The 12,825-nt window shown below is 47.4% G+C and overlaps 1 long non-coding RNA gene across 2 annotated transcripts; it reads left to right on the top strand.

The window, feature by feature from the left end:
* Nucleotides 1-5,960: 5,960 nt before the first annotated feature.
* Nucleotides 5,961-12,459, top strand: LOC119954187. 2 transcript variants are annotated; one of them, XR_005458184.1, is made up of 4 exons: nucleotides 5,961-6,350; nucleotides 7,108-7,259; nucleotides 8,993-9,190; nucleotides 12,419-12,458. It is a non-coding gene; the product is annotated as an uncharacterized LOC119954187 (long non-coding RNA). The 2 variants fall into 2 exon arrangements; XR_005458183.1 differs by lacking the exon at nucleotides 8,993-9,190 and having other exon boundaries at nucleotides 12,419-12,459.
* Nucleotides 12,460-12,825: the final 366 nt, after the last annotated feature.

Here is a 12,825-nt window from a genome sequence, read left to right as displayed (position 1 = left end):
TTGGATCCAGATCTTCAGAGCACCCTACATGCTCTAATCCCACGTACTCCCTGCGTTGGAGATCTCTACTGCCTCCCGAAAATACACAAGGCCAACACACCGGGCCGTCCTATTGTATCAGGCAATGGGACCCTGTGTGAGAACCTCTCTGGCTACATCGAAGGCATCTTGAAGCCCATCGTACAAGGAACACCCAGCTTCTGTCGTGATACGACGGACTTCTTACAGAAACTCAGCACCCATGGACCAGTTGAACCAGGAACATTCCTCGTCACAATGGACGTCTCGGCACTCTACACCAGCATCCCCCATGACGACGGCATTGCTGCAACAGCCTCAGTACTCAACACTGACAACTGCCAATCTCCAGATGCAATTCTGAAACTCATCCGCTTCATTCTGGATTACAATGTCTTCACCTTCGACAAGTTCTTCATCCAGACACACGGAACAGCCATGGGGACCAAATCCGCACCTCAATATGCCAACATCTTCATGCACAAGTTTGAACAAGACCTCCTCACAAGACCTTCAACCGATGTTATACACCAGATACATCAATGACATTTTCTTCTTCTGGACCCACGGCAAAGAATCACTGAAACGACTAGACGATGACATCAATAAGTTCCATCCCACCATCAGACTCACCATAAACTACTCTAAAATCGGTTGCATTCTTGGACATACTTATCTCCATCAAGGACGGTCACCTCAGCACTTTGCTTTACCGCAAGCCCACGGATAACCTCATGATGCTCCACTTCTCCAGCTTCCACCCTGAACACATGAAAAGAAGCCATCCCCTGTGGACAAGCTCTCCATATACACAGCATCTGCTCAGATGAGGACAAGCGTAACGCACATCTACAGATGCTGAAAGATGCCCTCGTACAAATGGGATATGGCGCTCGACTCATCGATCGATAGTTCCAACGCGCCATAGCAAAAAACCGCACCAACCTTCTCAGAAGACAAACCGACAGAGTACCTTGCGTCATCTAGTACTTCCCCGGAGCGGAGAAACTACGACACCTTCTTCGCAGCCTTCAACATGTCATCAATGAAGACGAACATCTTGCCAAGGTCATTCCCACACCCCTATTACTTGCCTTCAAACAACCGCGCAACCTCAAACAAACCATTGTTTGCAGCAAACTACCCAGCCTTCAGAACAGACCACGGCACCACACAACCCTGCCATGGAAATCTCTGCAAGACGTACCAGATCATCGACATGGGTCCCACCATTACACATGAGAACACTACCCACCAGGTACGCAGTACATACTCGTGCGACTTGGCCAATGTTGTCTACCTCATACGCTGCAGGAAAGGATGTCCCGAAGCATAGTACATTGGCAGACCATGCAGACGCTGCGACAACGGATGAACGGACATCGCGCGACAATCGCCAGGCAGGAATGTTCCCTTCCAGTCGGGGAACACTTCAGCAGTCGAGTGCATTCAGCTTCTGATCTTCGGGTAAGCGTTCTCCAAGGCAGCCTTCAGGATGCGCGACAACACAGAATCGCCGAGCAGAAACTTATAGCCAAGTTCCACACACGTGAGTACGGCCTCAACCGGGACCTTGGATTCATGTCGCATTACATTCACCCCCCCCACCATCTGACCTGGGTTTGCAAAATCCTACCAACTGTCCTGGATTGAGACAATTCACACCTCCTTCACCAGGGATTACCCCTCTCTCTGGCTCTGAAGACTTAATTACCTGCAAATGCTCGCATTCGAAGTATCGTCTTGCATCTTTGACTTTGTCTCTATAAATGTTTCTGGAACCCACCTCTTCATTCACCTGAGGAAGGAGCAGTGCTCCAAAAGCTAGTGATTTGAAACAAACCTTGGACTTTAACCTGGTGTTGTAAGACTTCTTACTGTGCTCACCCCAGTCCAACACCGGTATCTTCACATCATTCAACCATTATGACTGACATCAAATTCTTTCATATCAGATTCCATCAGTGCCTACTTTCTAATGTACAGTCATACTTAGTGATCCCTCCCACGAGCAAATAGTGTGTTGTGGTGCACTCATTGGACAACTGATTGTAAAATGAGTCATATTATTTTGCATTTGTGTGAAAAATTGGTCAGGCCTCACTTGGAATATTGTGTCCGGGTTTGGTTCCCTCAAAGTGGGGGGGTATTGAGTCTTTGGAAAGGATGCAAAGGAGGACCAATTGGCTAATTCCCAGTAGAAAATGTTGGAAATATCAAAATAAACTGAATAATTCAGACACGACACTTGAGTGCAAGCTTTGCAGCGATCGGACAGGTTTTGAAGATGGTGAATGAATAGATTGCTTGTTCCAATTAAATAGGGAAGCAAGGACTAAGGGGGTCACAATTTTAACCTGTCTAATTTCATAGATTTCATAGAATTTACAGTGCAGAAGGAGGCCATTCGGCCCATTGAGTCTGCACCGGCTCCTGGAAAAAGCACCCTACCCAAGGTTAACACCTCCACCCTATCCCCATAACCCAGTAACCCCACCCAACACTAAGGGCAATTTTGGACACTAAGGACAATTTATCATGGCCAATCCATCTAACCTGCACATCTTTGGACTGTGGGAGGAAACCGGAGCACCCGGAAGAAACCCACGCACACACGGGGAGGATGTGCAGACTCCGCACAGACAGTGACCCAAGCCGGAATCGAACCTGGGACCCTGGAGCTGTGAAGCGATTGTGCTATCCACAATGCTACCATGCTCGATGGAAGTTTGTTATCAGGTAATGGTCCTTTTTCCAGAAGATGGGCAATCCTGGAACAGGATGCTGTCGCACGTCATGATTATGGGAAGGTGGTGTCACTGGTCTAATAATTAATAATGCCAGGCAGGGGTGAAAGTAACTTCAGTTTTTTCAGGTACTGTTGCATGGACGACCCCCCCCCCCCCCCCCCCCACTCCTCGGCACTTAATTTCACGGATCCCTCTAAAATAAAACTTTAATATTGGAATGAAAGCTTGAACCGACCTTCTAGAATCTCCCATGTTGGCCTTTACTCATGGCGCGGAGGACCCGGGTTCGATCCCGGCCCCCGGGTCACTGTCCGTTTGGAGTTTGCACATTCTCCACGTGTCTGCATGGGTTTCATCCCCACAACCCAAAGATGTGCAGGGTAGGTGGATTGGCCACGCTAAATTTATTTTTTAAAGTTGGCCTTTACAGCTGATCTCACTGCTCTCCCTGTTCTTATCATGAGGAATTTACTTGGGCAGCATGGTAGCACAGTGGTTAGCACTGTTGCTTCACAACGCCAGGGACCTGGGTTCAATTCCCGGCTTGGGTCACTGCCTGTGCGGAGTCTGCACATTCTCCCTGTGTCTGTGTGGGTTTCCTCCGGGTGGTCGGTTTCCTCCCACAAGTCCCGAAATATGTGCTGTTAGGTGAATTAGACATTCTGAATTCTCCCTCTGTGGGCAGCACGGTAGCACAAGTGGGTAGCACTGTGGCTTCACAGCTCCAGGGTCCCAGGTTCGATTCCCTGCTGGGTCACTGTCTGTGTGGAGTCTGCACGTTCTCCCCGTATCTGCATGGGTTTCCTCCGGATGCTCTGGTTTCCTCCCACAGTCCAAACACGTGCATTGGCCATGCTAAATTGCCCTTCGTGTCCAAAAAAGGTTAGGAGGGGCTATTGGGTTACGTGGATAGGGTGGAAATGAGGGGTTAAGTGGTTTGCTGCTGAATCGATGGGCCGAATGGTACTATTTCTAGTTCTACGTACCCAAACAGGCGCCGGAGTGTGGCAACTGGGGAATACAATTGAATGAACTAAATTTACCATGTAATATCAAAGTACAATCTATTATTTTTAACCCCTGGATAAAAGCAAATTACTGCGGATGCTGGAATCTGAAACCAAAGATAAAATGCTGGAAAATCTCAGCAGGTCTGGCAGCATCTGTAGGGAGTGCAAAGAGCTAACGTTTCGACTCCAGCGGCGCGATTCTCCGAAATGGAGACAGAGTGTCGCGTTTCATGATGGTGCGAAACGGGCGCAGGAACTACTAATTTTGGCCGCCACAGGCATCCAGCATGGCGCTGGAGCGGTTCACGCCGCTCCAGCATCCCTTCCCGGCGCCAAATGGGCGCCGCACCAACCCGCGCATGCGCAGTTGGGCCATGCCAACCCGCGCATGCGCAGTTGGGCTGCCAAACCGTGAATGCGCGGGGGACTTCCTCAGCCCGCCGGCCCTGACCCACATGGTGTAGGGGTTCAGGGGCCGGCTGCGTAACAATATAGGGCTGGGGCTGGAGAGACCGGCCAGCCGATCGGTGGGCACCAATCGCGGGCCAGACCCCATCGGAGGCCCCCCCTGTGAAGGAGCGCTTTCCCCCGCCCCACAGGCAGACACAGCCCCTATGTGCAGAGTTCCCGCCGGCAGCGACCAGGTGTGAACGGCGCCGGTGGGACTCTGCTGTTTCCGCGCGGCCGCTCGGGAGAATCAATGGCCCGGCCGTGGACAGCAGCCCGCGACCAAATGCCACCGATTCTCCACTCCTCGGAGAATCGCCTGTCGCCGTTGGACCGGTGCCGCGGGAATAAATGGCGCGAACGGCGATTCTCCCATATGGCGCGGCATGGGAGAATCGCGCCCCAGATGACCCTTTGTCAAAGCTCGCAATACAAAAATATTCCAAACTAATTTCCTATTTTAAAAAGCAGGAATACAAATTATGAAACGGACCATTCATTTCTTCATTGACATATCAAATGTACCATTTGCGATAGAATTTATGAATTTTTACTTCAAATTTGCGTCAAAAAGGTTTTAGCTCCAGCTGTCCAGCCTCTGCTCACCCATTTCTCTCAGATTCAAACCCTCCGTATTTAACCTGGGAGTAATTCAAATTGATTCCGCGCCCCCATCCCAGCGGTGCTGCCTCTCATTATAGCAGCGACCTCCCCCCCCCCCCCCCCCCCCAACTGAAGGGCGGCTCGAGCCTCCCCCACCCCCTCCTGAGTGACTGGTGGACTTTGGCGCCTTTCCCCCTGAAGCCCTCGCGGCTGCAGCCGGCTGGGCGCGTGCGGTGCGCGCGTGGTCTCCTCGCGCTGCCATCTTGCCGCCGCCCAACCGTCAGAGGCAGCGCTGTCTGGCTGCGGTGGAGGACCGGGCCGGGCCCGTGTCCACCTGCCTGGTGATCAGCAGAGAAGGAAGGAAGGAAGGAAGGAAAAGGGGGGGGAGGTGGAATTGTCAACGAAACTGGGCGGGACAGCGGGGAGATTACCGTCTCTCTCAGCGCTGCTGGTCATTCATCCCTGCTCACACCTCTGCCTTCCTCCCCGCCAATTCCCCACCTTTACTGGACCATCCCGCCTTACTTTCACCCCTGATCCCATGTCAATGATCTGGGCGGGGAGGGTGATTTCAAATCCCATCAATGGCAACTGGTGGAATCTAAATTGGATTCTGCGAAAGCTAGGGCGCGATTCACGACGGCGCAAACACTTTGTCTCCATTTTGGAGATCGCCCCACCCCCCAAGTATCAGCAATGCTAAACATGAAACTACTTGTTTGAAATTGTTGTAAATACATCTTGTTCGCTAATGTCCTTTGGGGGCGCGAGTCTGCATGTGACTAGATCCACAGCAATGTAGTTGACTCTTAACTGTCCTCAAGAAATGGAAAACAAGCCATTTAATTGCCAATCCTGCCATTGATGCCCACCCATGAAAGAACAAAAAAGTGCTGAATTATGGGCAGCACGGTAGCACAAATGGATAGCACTGTGCCTTCACAGCGCCAGGATCCCAGGTTGAATTCCCCGCTGGGTCACTGTCTGTGCGGAGTCTGCACGTTCTCTCCATGTCTGCGTGGGTTTCCTCCGTGTGCTCCGGTTTCCTCCAACAGTCCAAAGATTTGCAAGTTAGGTGGATTGGCCATGCTAAATTGCCCTTACGAGGGGTTAGGGGGATAGGGTGGGCTTGAGTGGATCGATGCAGACTCGATGGGGTGAATTGCCTCCTTCTGCACTGTATATTCTATGTTCTATTTGTTAAGGGGAGTTCTGGCCTTGATTCTGGCCGGGGTGGACATCACCCCTTACTAAAGGGTAGGTAGGTAGGTACAACAGGGAATTCAGGACCAGAGTGATCTTGACTAGTTTCATAATCTAGATGCATCAGAGAGGAATCTCTCAGATTTCCTTCCCAAATTAGCTCAGATATTTCTCCTCTTTTTGGTGGGGTGGAATGTGCATATATTGTAATACGCAAGATATTATGTATTCACCTCAGTGAGTGCAGTCAGGCTGGGTGGATCCGTCCAACATTACATGTGCATGGTTTTTGATGGTTGCCTCTGAACCTTGACTCGTGGTAAGCAATTTCTTTGATATCACTGTCAGTCCACCATGTTTTCTCTGTGAAATACAACTTGTTGGGAGGCTTGAGTAGACCATAAACATTGGTATGGACCAGTGGGCCAAATGTCCCGTTTCTGTTCTGTAAATTCTATGTAACATTATATTGGGCGGTGCGTGGCATAGTGGTTAGCACTGCAGCCTACAGCGCTGAGGACCCGGGTTCAAATCCCAGCCCTGGGTCACTGTCCATGTGGAGTTTGCGCATTCTCCCCGTATCTGTGTGGGTTTCACCCCCACAACCCAAAGATGTGCAAGGTAGGTGGATTGGCCACACTAAATTGCCCCTAAATTGGAAAAAAAAATAATTGGATACTCTTTAAAAAAAAATTTAAGAAATTTAACATTATAACCCTTTCATCTTATTAACCTCGATTGCAGTTTTGTTGCTTGTTCTATATGCTGGCTGCTTGAATGTACAAAAAATGCAAGATGCTGCTGTTGTACAAAATTACCTGAATGGATTGAGAGAAGTGACTGATTAAATTTAACATACTGTCACATCAGTTACAAAAGCTTGAAGATCAAGTTGTATATTAGTTAGCAAATAACACCAAACCAGAAGCTGTTAATCACCATCCATATGCTAACAATGAACTGTAACAAGATTTGTTATGTGACCCACAATTTGGCGACATCAGTTGAGCTTAATGAGAATTAAGATTTTTATATGGAGAAATCAGATTGCAAATAAACTAATGCCATTCAATTAGATTTCCTTCAAAGTGTGGACGCACCGTATACTATCGAATGGAGATCAGCAAATGCAAGAATATCAGACTAATTGTTGGGCTTTATGAGGAGATTCAATTGTGTCGCTGAAATTTGCCGCTGCTGTAGGAAATGAGATAAGCTGGATTCTAAGGTATGTGATGAAAAACTAGCCGTTGGCATTTTTGAATTTTCAGTTCTGGTAACTAGTTTCAATCAGTATGTTAGTTTGTTTTCTAACTGATTGCTTCAAAGGAGAATTGGGTCAATTTTGAAAGGAGAAAACTTTGCAGGTATATGATGAAAGAGCATGTGAGTGAGACTAACCGGATTGCTCTTCAAAACAGCTGGCACAGATTCAATGGGCTGAATGGGCTCCTTCTGTGCTGTACCAATAGAACATAGAACATAGAAAGATACAGCACAGAACAGGCCCTTCGGCCCACAATGTTGTGCCGAACTTTTGTCCTAGATTAAGAACAAATTCATCTACACCCCATCATTCTACCGTAATCCATGTACCTATCCAATAGCCTCTTGAAGGTCCCTAATGTTTCCGTCATTGAGTCTGTGCCAGCTGTTTTGAAGAGCAATCCGGTTAGTCTCACTCACATGCTCTTTCATCAACTACTTCCACAGGTAGTGCATTCCATGCCCCCACTACCCTCTGGGTAAAGAACCTACCTCTGACATCCCCCTTATATCTTCCACCATTCACCTTAAATTTATGTCCCCTTGTAATGGTTTGTTCCACCCGGGGGAAAAGTCTCTGACTGTCTACCCTATCTATTCCCCTGATCATCTTATAAACCTCTATCAAGTCGCCCCTAATCCTTCTCCATTCTAATGAGAAAAGGCCGAGCACCCTCAACCTTTCCTCGTAAGACCTACTCTCCATTCCAGGCAACTCACTGGTAAATCTCTTTTGCACCGTTTCCAAAGCTTACACATCCTTCCTAAAATGAGGCGACCAATGTGACCACTGTGTTGCCATCGCCCCTACCATGCCTAGGCAGGGGGGTGGAGGGGTTTGAAACATCATCACTGGAGTGCAGGTCCACACAGGCACAAGATTTACAACTACTTTCCCCTGCCCTCCAGATATCCCACCCAAGTGGCGCCCCATCATGTGCTTGCCTGGGTGTGATTGATGCGAACTGGATAATTCAACCGACGGGTCCACTAAATCCCTGCATGTCCCAGCTGCTGTGTGCCCTGATAAGGGACAGGGAAGCCTGGAGCGTACCGTCGTCCCGTCCCAGTCCAGGACGCAATAATAATAATCTTTATTGTCACCAGCAGGCTTACATTAACACTGCAATGAAGTTACTGTGAAAAGCCCCTCGTTGCCACACAACAGCGCCTGTTCGGGTACACTGAGGGAGAATTCAGAAAGTCCAAATTACCCACCAGGACGTCTTTTGGGACTTGTGGAAGGAAACTGGCGCACCTGGAGAAACCCACACAGACACAGGGAGAACGTGCAGACTCCGCACAGTGACCCAAGCCAGGAATCGAACCTGGGACTCTGGTGCTGTGAGGCAACAGTGCTAACCACTGTGCTACCGTGCCGCCCTATTCTATGTCTAGATTTATGTGTAGATTTTACGTGTAGATCTCCCATCCTCACTCCAAATTCAAAGGGCATTTGAAATTTTGCTAATTGATGAGGCTGAGATTAATTGTTTGCAAGATTTCTCTTTCATTTTTCTATGCTGTTAATTTTTTAAAAACCTTTACGCCGAACCTAGAAATACAAACAAAACCTGGGAGGAATTGTCTTAATTCAGTTGTCCATCAATACTAGTCCTGATTCAATTACTTGAAGGTACATGAGAAAGATCTGACCAGAGCACTTCCTCAGATTTCTTGCCCTTTCTTTGCTAGGCATCTGCTTCTCCTCACCCAGCTAACGTGGAGGAATGCACACGTGGAGAATTGTTGATGTCAACTTGCTTCACTATTATAACATGTTACTGCAACAATAGACTCACATCATCTCAGCTCATTATTGAGAAATTTTAACTAAAATCCAGGAAATTTTGGGCTGGACTCTCTACCGTATCGGGAACTCTGCTACCGGCGGTGAGTGTCAGAAGATCCAGCGTCGGACAGGGGCTGGTTTAGCACACTGGGCTAAATAGCTAGCTTGTAAAGCAGAACAAGGCCAGCAGCGCGGGTTCACATCCTGTACCAGCCTCCTCGAACAGGCGCCGGAATGTGGTGACTAGGGGCTTTTCACAGTAACTTCATTGTGACAATAAATGATTTTCATTCATTTCGTTTTCAAAACGGGATCGACTCCGAGTCCCAACTAGCGTCAGGATCGAGATTCGCACCCTATGCCTATTAACGGGCTGGGCATCTTATTCTCCAGGCCCTCGTTATTCTCTGTTCCAGGAGTCACGTGGGCAAGAATTTGTGCAGGTCTTGACAAACATGGCCCTGACGCAGTGGACATCGTGGTGGGCCAAGGGGTAACTCTTTAAGGGAGTTGTCCCAAAGTCCACTCTCCCCCCCAAATGCAAGACCTGCCCACCCCACCCCATCAGACCCCCCCCCCCTTTATGATCCCAGACCAGACCCCAATAATGGCTAGGATACTGGACCAAAACCCCAATAGTTTTGTTTATTTGTGAGACTGGGCGGAAAGAATGATTTGCCCCAGGAGCGATTGCATGAAAAATAGGGCTTTGGTATTTCTAAAACAAAACTATATTCCGAATATAGTATTAAACTTTTTTACTTCACACCCGAAAAGAACAGCTTACAATCACCCCTTAACACTACCACTCAATTTCCTATCAAACAACAAGAAAAGAAACATATAACTCTCAATCTAAGTTAAAATTAGCATGACATGGAGTAATGCATGCTTATAAATTCATTCATTCATTTCTCTTTGATACTGATTTTGCTGGGCTGTGATTGACAGCTTCCACGCACACACAGCTGTCTGCATTGTTCCATTCATCTTCCTTCACGCTTGAGTGACTGTGAAGTTGTCAGCTATGAAACTAACCAAATGTTTGTAAACATCAAACTTAGATTGACAGCTCCTGAACCACATCAAAGAAAGTTAAGTGCTTTCTGTTAGTTTCACAGGGTCTCTCTTCTGTGGGGTTTCCAGACAGGGAGCTCTCTTCTCATGGGATCTCTTTAATTAGGGGGTCTCTGGGGGTCTTCTTAATTAGGGGGTCTCTGGCAGGAGGTGGTCAGGTCACCCCCGTACCGGGGGGGGGGGAGGGGGGGAGGTGGGGTGACCCAGAAAATCTCGGGGGAGGGGGTGGATGAATTGTTCACGTTGCAGGGGGATCCAGCAGCTGGACCTCATTATCGGGCCACCTGTTCAAAATGATGGCCTTAAAATAGGGAATCCCTCGCAATCCTCGTCATGCAAACATTTGCATGGCTAAGGATTGGGAATTGGTTCCTGATTTGCGCTCCCAGCATGAGCGTATATTAGGTGCAATTCAGCTCCGACAGGAGAGGATAGTCTCCCAACAGAAAAGCCTGCCCTTTATAATCATAGAATTCAGCAGAGAAAAAAATCAGTTGAATCTGCCCCTTGGAGGAGCAATCCAGCTGGTCATACTTCCATGTTCTTTCCCCTGCAAGATTTTCTCCAAATATTTATCCAATTCTTTTTTGAAGGGCATGATTGAATCTGTATCTATCACCCTGTCAAGCAGTGAGTTCCAAACCCTAACCACTCAATGTGTAAAAAGTGTTTGCGTCATGTTACCTTTGGTTCTTTTGCCACCTTAAATCTGTACCTACTGGTTATCAAATTTTCAGTCATTGGATATGGTTTATCTTTATTTACTCTACCTAACCCTTTGTGATTTCATGTACCTATATAGAATGTCCTCTTACCCTTTTCTGGTCTTTGCAAAACAGCACCAGCTTCTCCAGTCTGGGTACCTAACTGTATCCCTCAACCCTGGAATTGTTCAAATAGCTCTCTTTTGTTCCCCCTCCAAAGTCTTCATGTCCTTCCTAAAGGTTGATACCCAGAATTGGACACACTATTTTAGCCAAATTGCTAAACCCATGTTAAATATGCTGTTTTGCTTGGAAATGAGGCACCTAAGCATTGTTTTTTGCCTCACTTAATGCTACTTTTCACAAGGCCATGGGCTGAAGTTCAACACCTGGACCTGAGTACTTGATTCAGACTGACGTTTTGGTATAAAATTAGGACAATGCTTTTTTTATAAGGTGCCAACCTCTTTGATTGAGACATTAAGATTAGGTTGCACCGACCTGTTCAGATAGGTGTAAAATATACCCTGGCATTATTCAAAAGAGTGGAGAGTTATACCAGTATCTTTGCCAAAAATCCCTCCCACAATTAGCACCACAGAACTGCAGTCACTGTACTCCAGAAGTAATGTTCAGTAAAGCTTCACTTTATTTTCTAAATAGTAACTGCCTAGAGTTATTCAGTGTGGTCTTTACCCACCAATTCAAATACAGGGCTGGTTTAGCTCAGTGAGCTAGACAGCTGGCTTGTAATGCAGAACAAGGCCAGCAGCACGGGTTCAATTCCCGTACCAGCTGAGAATTCTGAATTCTCCCTCCATGTACCCGAACAGGCGCCCGAGTGTGGCGACTAGGGGCTTTTCACAGTAACTTCACTGCAGTGTTAATGTAAGCCTACTGGTGACGATAAAAAGTTTATTATTATTATCAAGTAGAATGGGAAGCAGTGGTATTGTCACTGGACTAGTAAACCAGAGATCCAGAGTAATGTTCTGGGCTCCCGGGTTCAAATCCCACCACTGCAGATGAAGCAATTTGAATTCAACAAAAATCCTGAATTAAAAGTCTAATGATGAACATAAAACCATTGTCGATTGTCATAAAAATCCATCTAGTTCACTAATGTATTTTGTGGGCAGCACGGTAGCATTGTGGATAGCACAATCGCTTCACAGCTCCAGCGTCTCAGGTTCGATTCTGGCTTGGGTCACTGTCTGTGCGGAGTCTGCACATCCTCCCCGTGTGTGCGTGGGTTTCCTCCGGGTGCTCCGGCTTCCTCCTACAGTCCAAAGATGTGCAGGTGGATTGGTCATGATAAATTGCCCTTAGTATTGGGTGGGGTTGCTGGGTTATGGGGATGGGGTGGAGGTGTTGACCTTGGGTAGGGTGCTCTTTCCAAGAGTCAGTGCAGACTCGATGGGCCGAATGGCCTCCTTCTGCACTGTAAATTCTATAATTCTATGACATGCTTCCTTTCATTACTTATTCACAAGGTTAGCAGATTTAAAAAAAAATTAAAGTACCCAATTCTTTTTTTTTCCAATTAAGGGGCAATTTAGAGTGGCCAATCCACTGACCCTGCATATCTTTGGGTTCTGGGTGTGAGACCCACGCAAACATGGGGAGAATGTGCAACTCCAGACGGACAGTGACCCGGGGCTAGGATCATACCCAGGTCCTCAGCCACCATGCTGCCTACAAGGTTAGTAGATATTGGAAATTATTTTCTTCATGGTGCCCTTGGATGATTACTTGTGATGTAAAAAATTTCCTAAAATCTGATGGTGTTTCAAAATTTCATTTGTCTTTCATAAAAATGTATTTATGAATGAACTGAGCAGAATAACTGGTGCTCCAAGGGGTTAGTAAATGTGTTGCATAGTATGATGAAGAGTAAGAATACTTAAGTTTGAAAGTTGGTTCGCTTTGACTTAGGTGAGAAGAAAGGAGTTCCA

The sequence above is a fragment of the Scyliorhinus canicula genome, chromosome 19, assembly GCF_902713615.1.
Source record: "Scyliorhinus canicula chromosome 19, sScyCan1.1, whole genome shotgun sequence".
In the NCBI taxonomy this organism is placed as follows: domain Eukaryota; kingdom Metazoa; phylum Chordata; class Chondrichthyes; order Carcharhiniformes; family Scyliorhinidae; genus Scyliorhinus; species Scyliorhinus canicula.
This window is presented reverse-complemented; position numbering and strand designations above follow the sequence as displayed.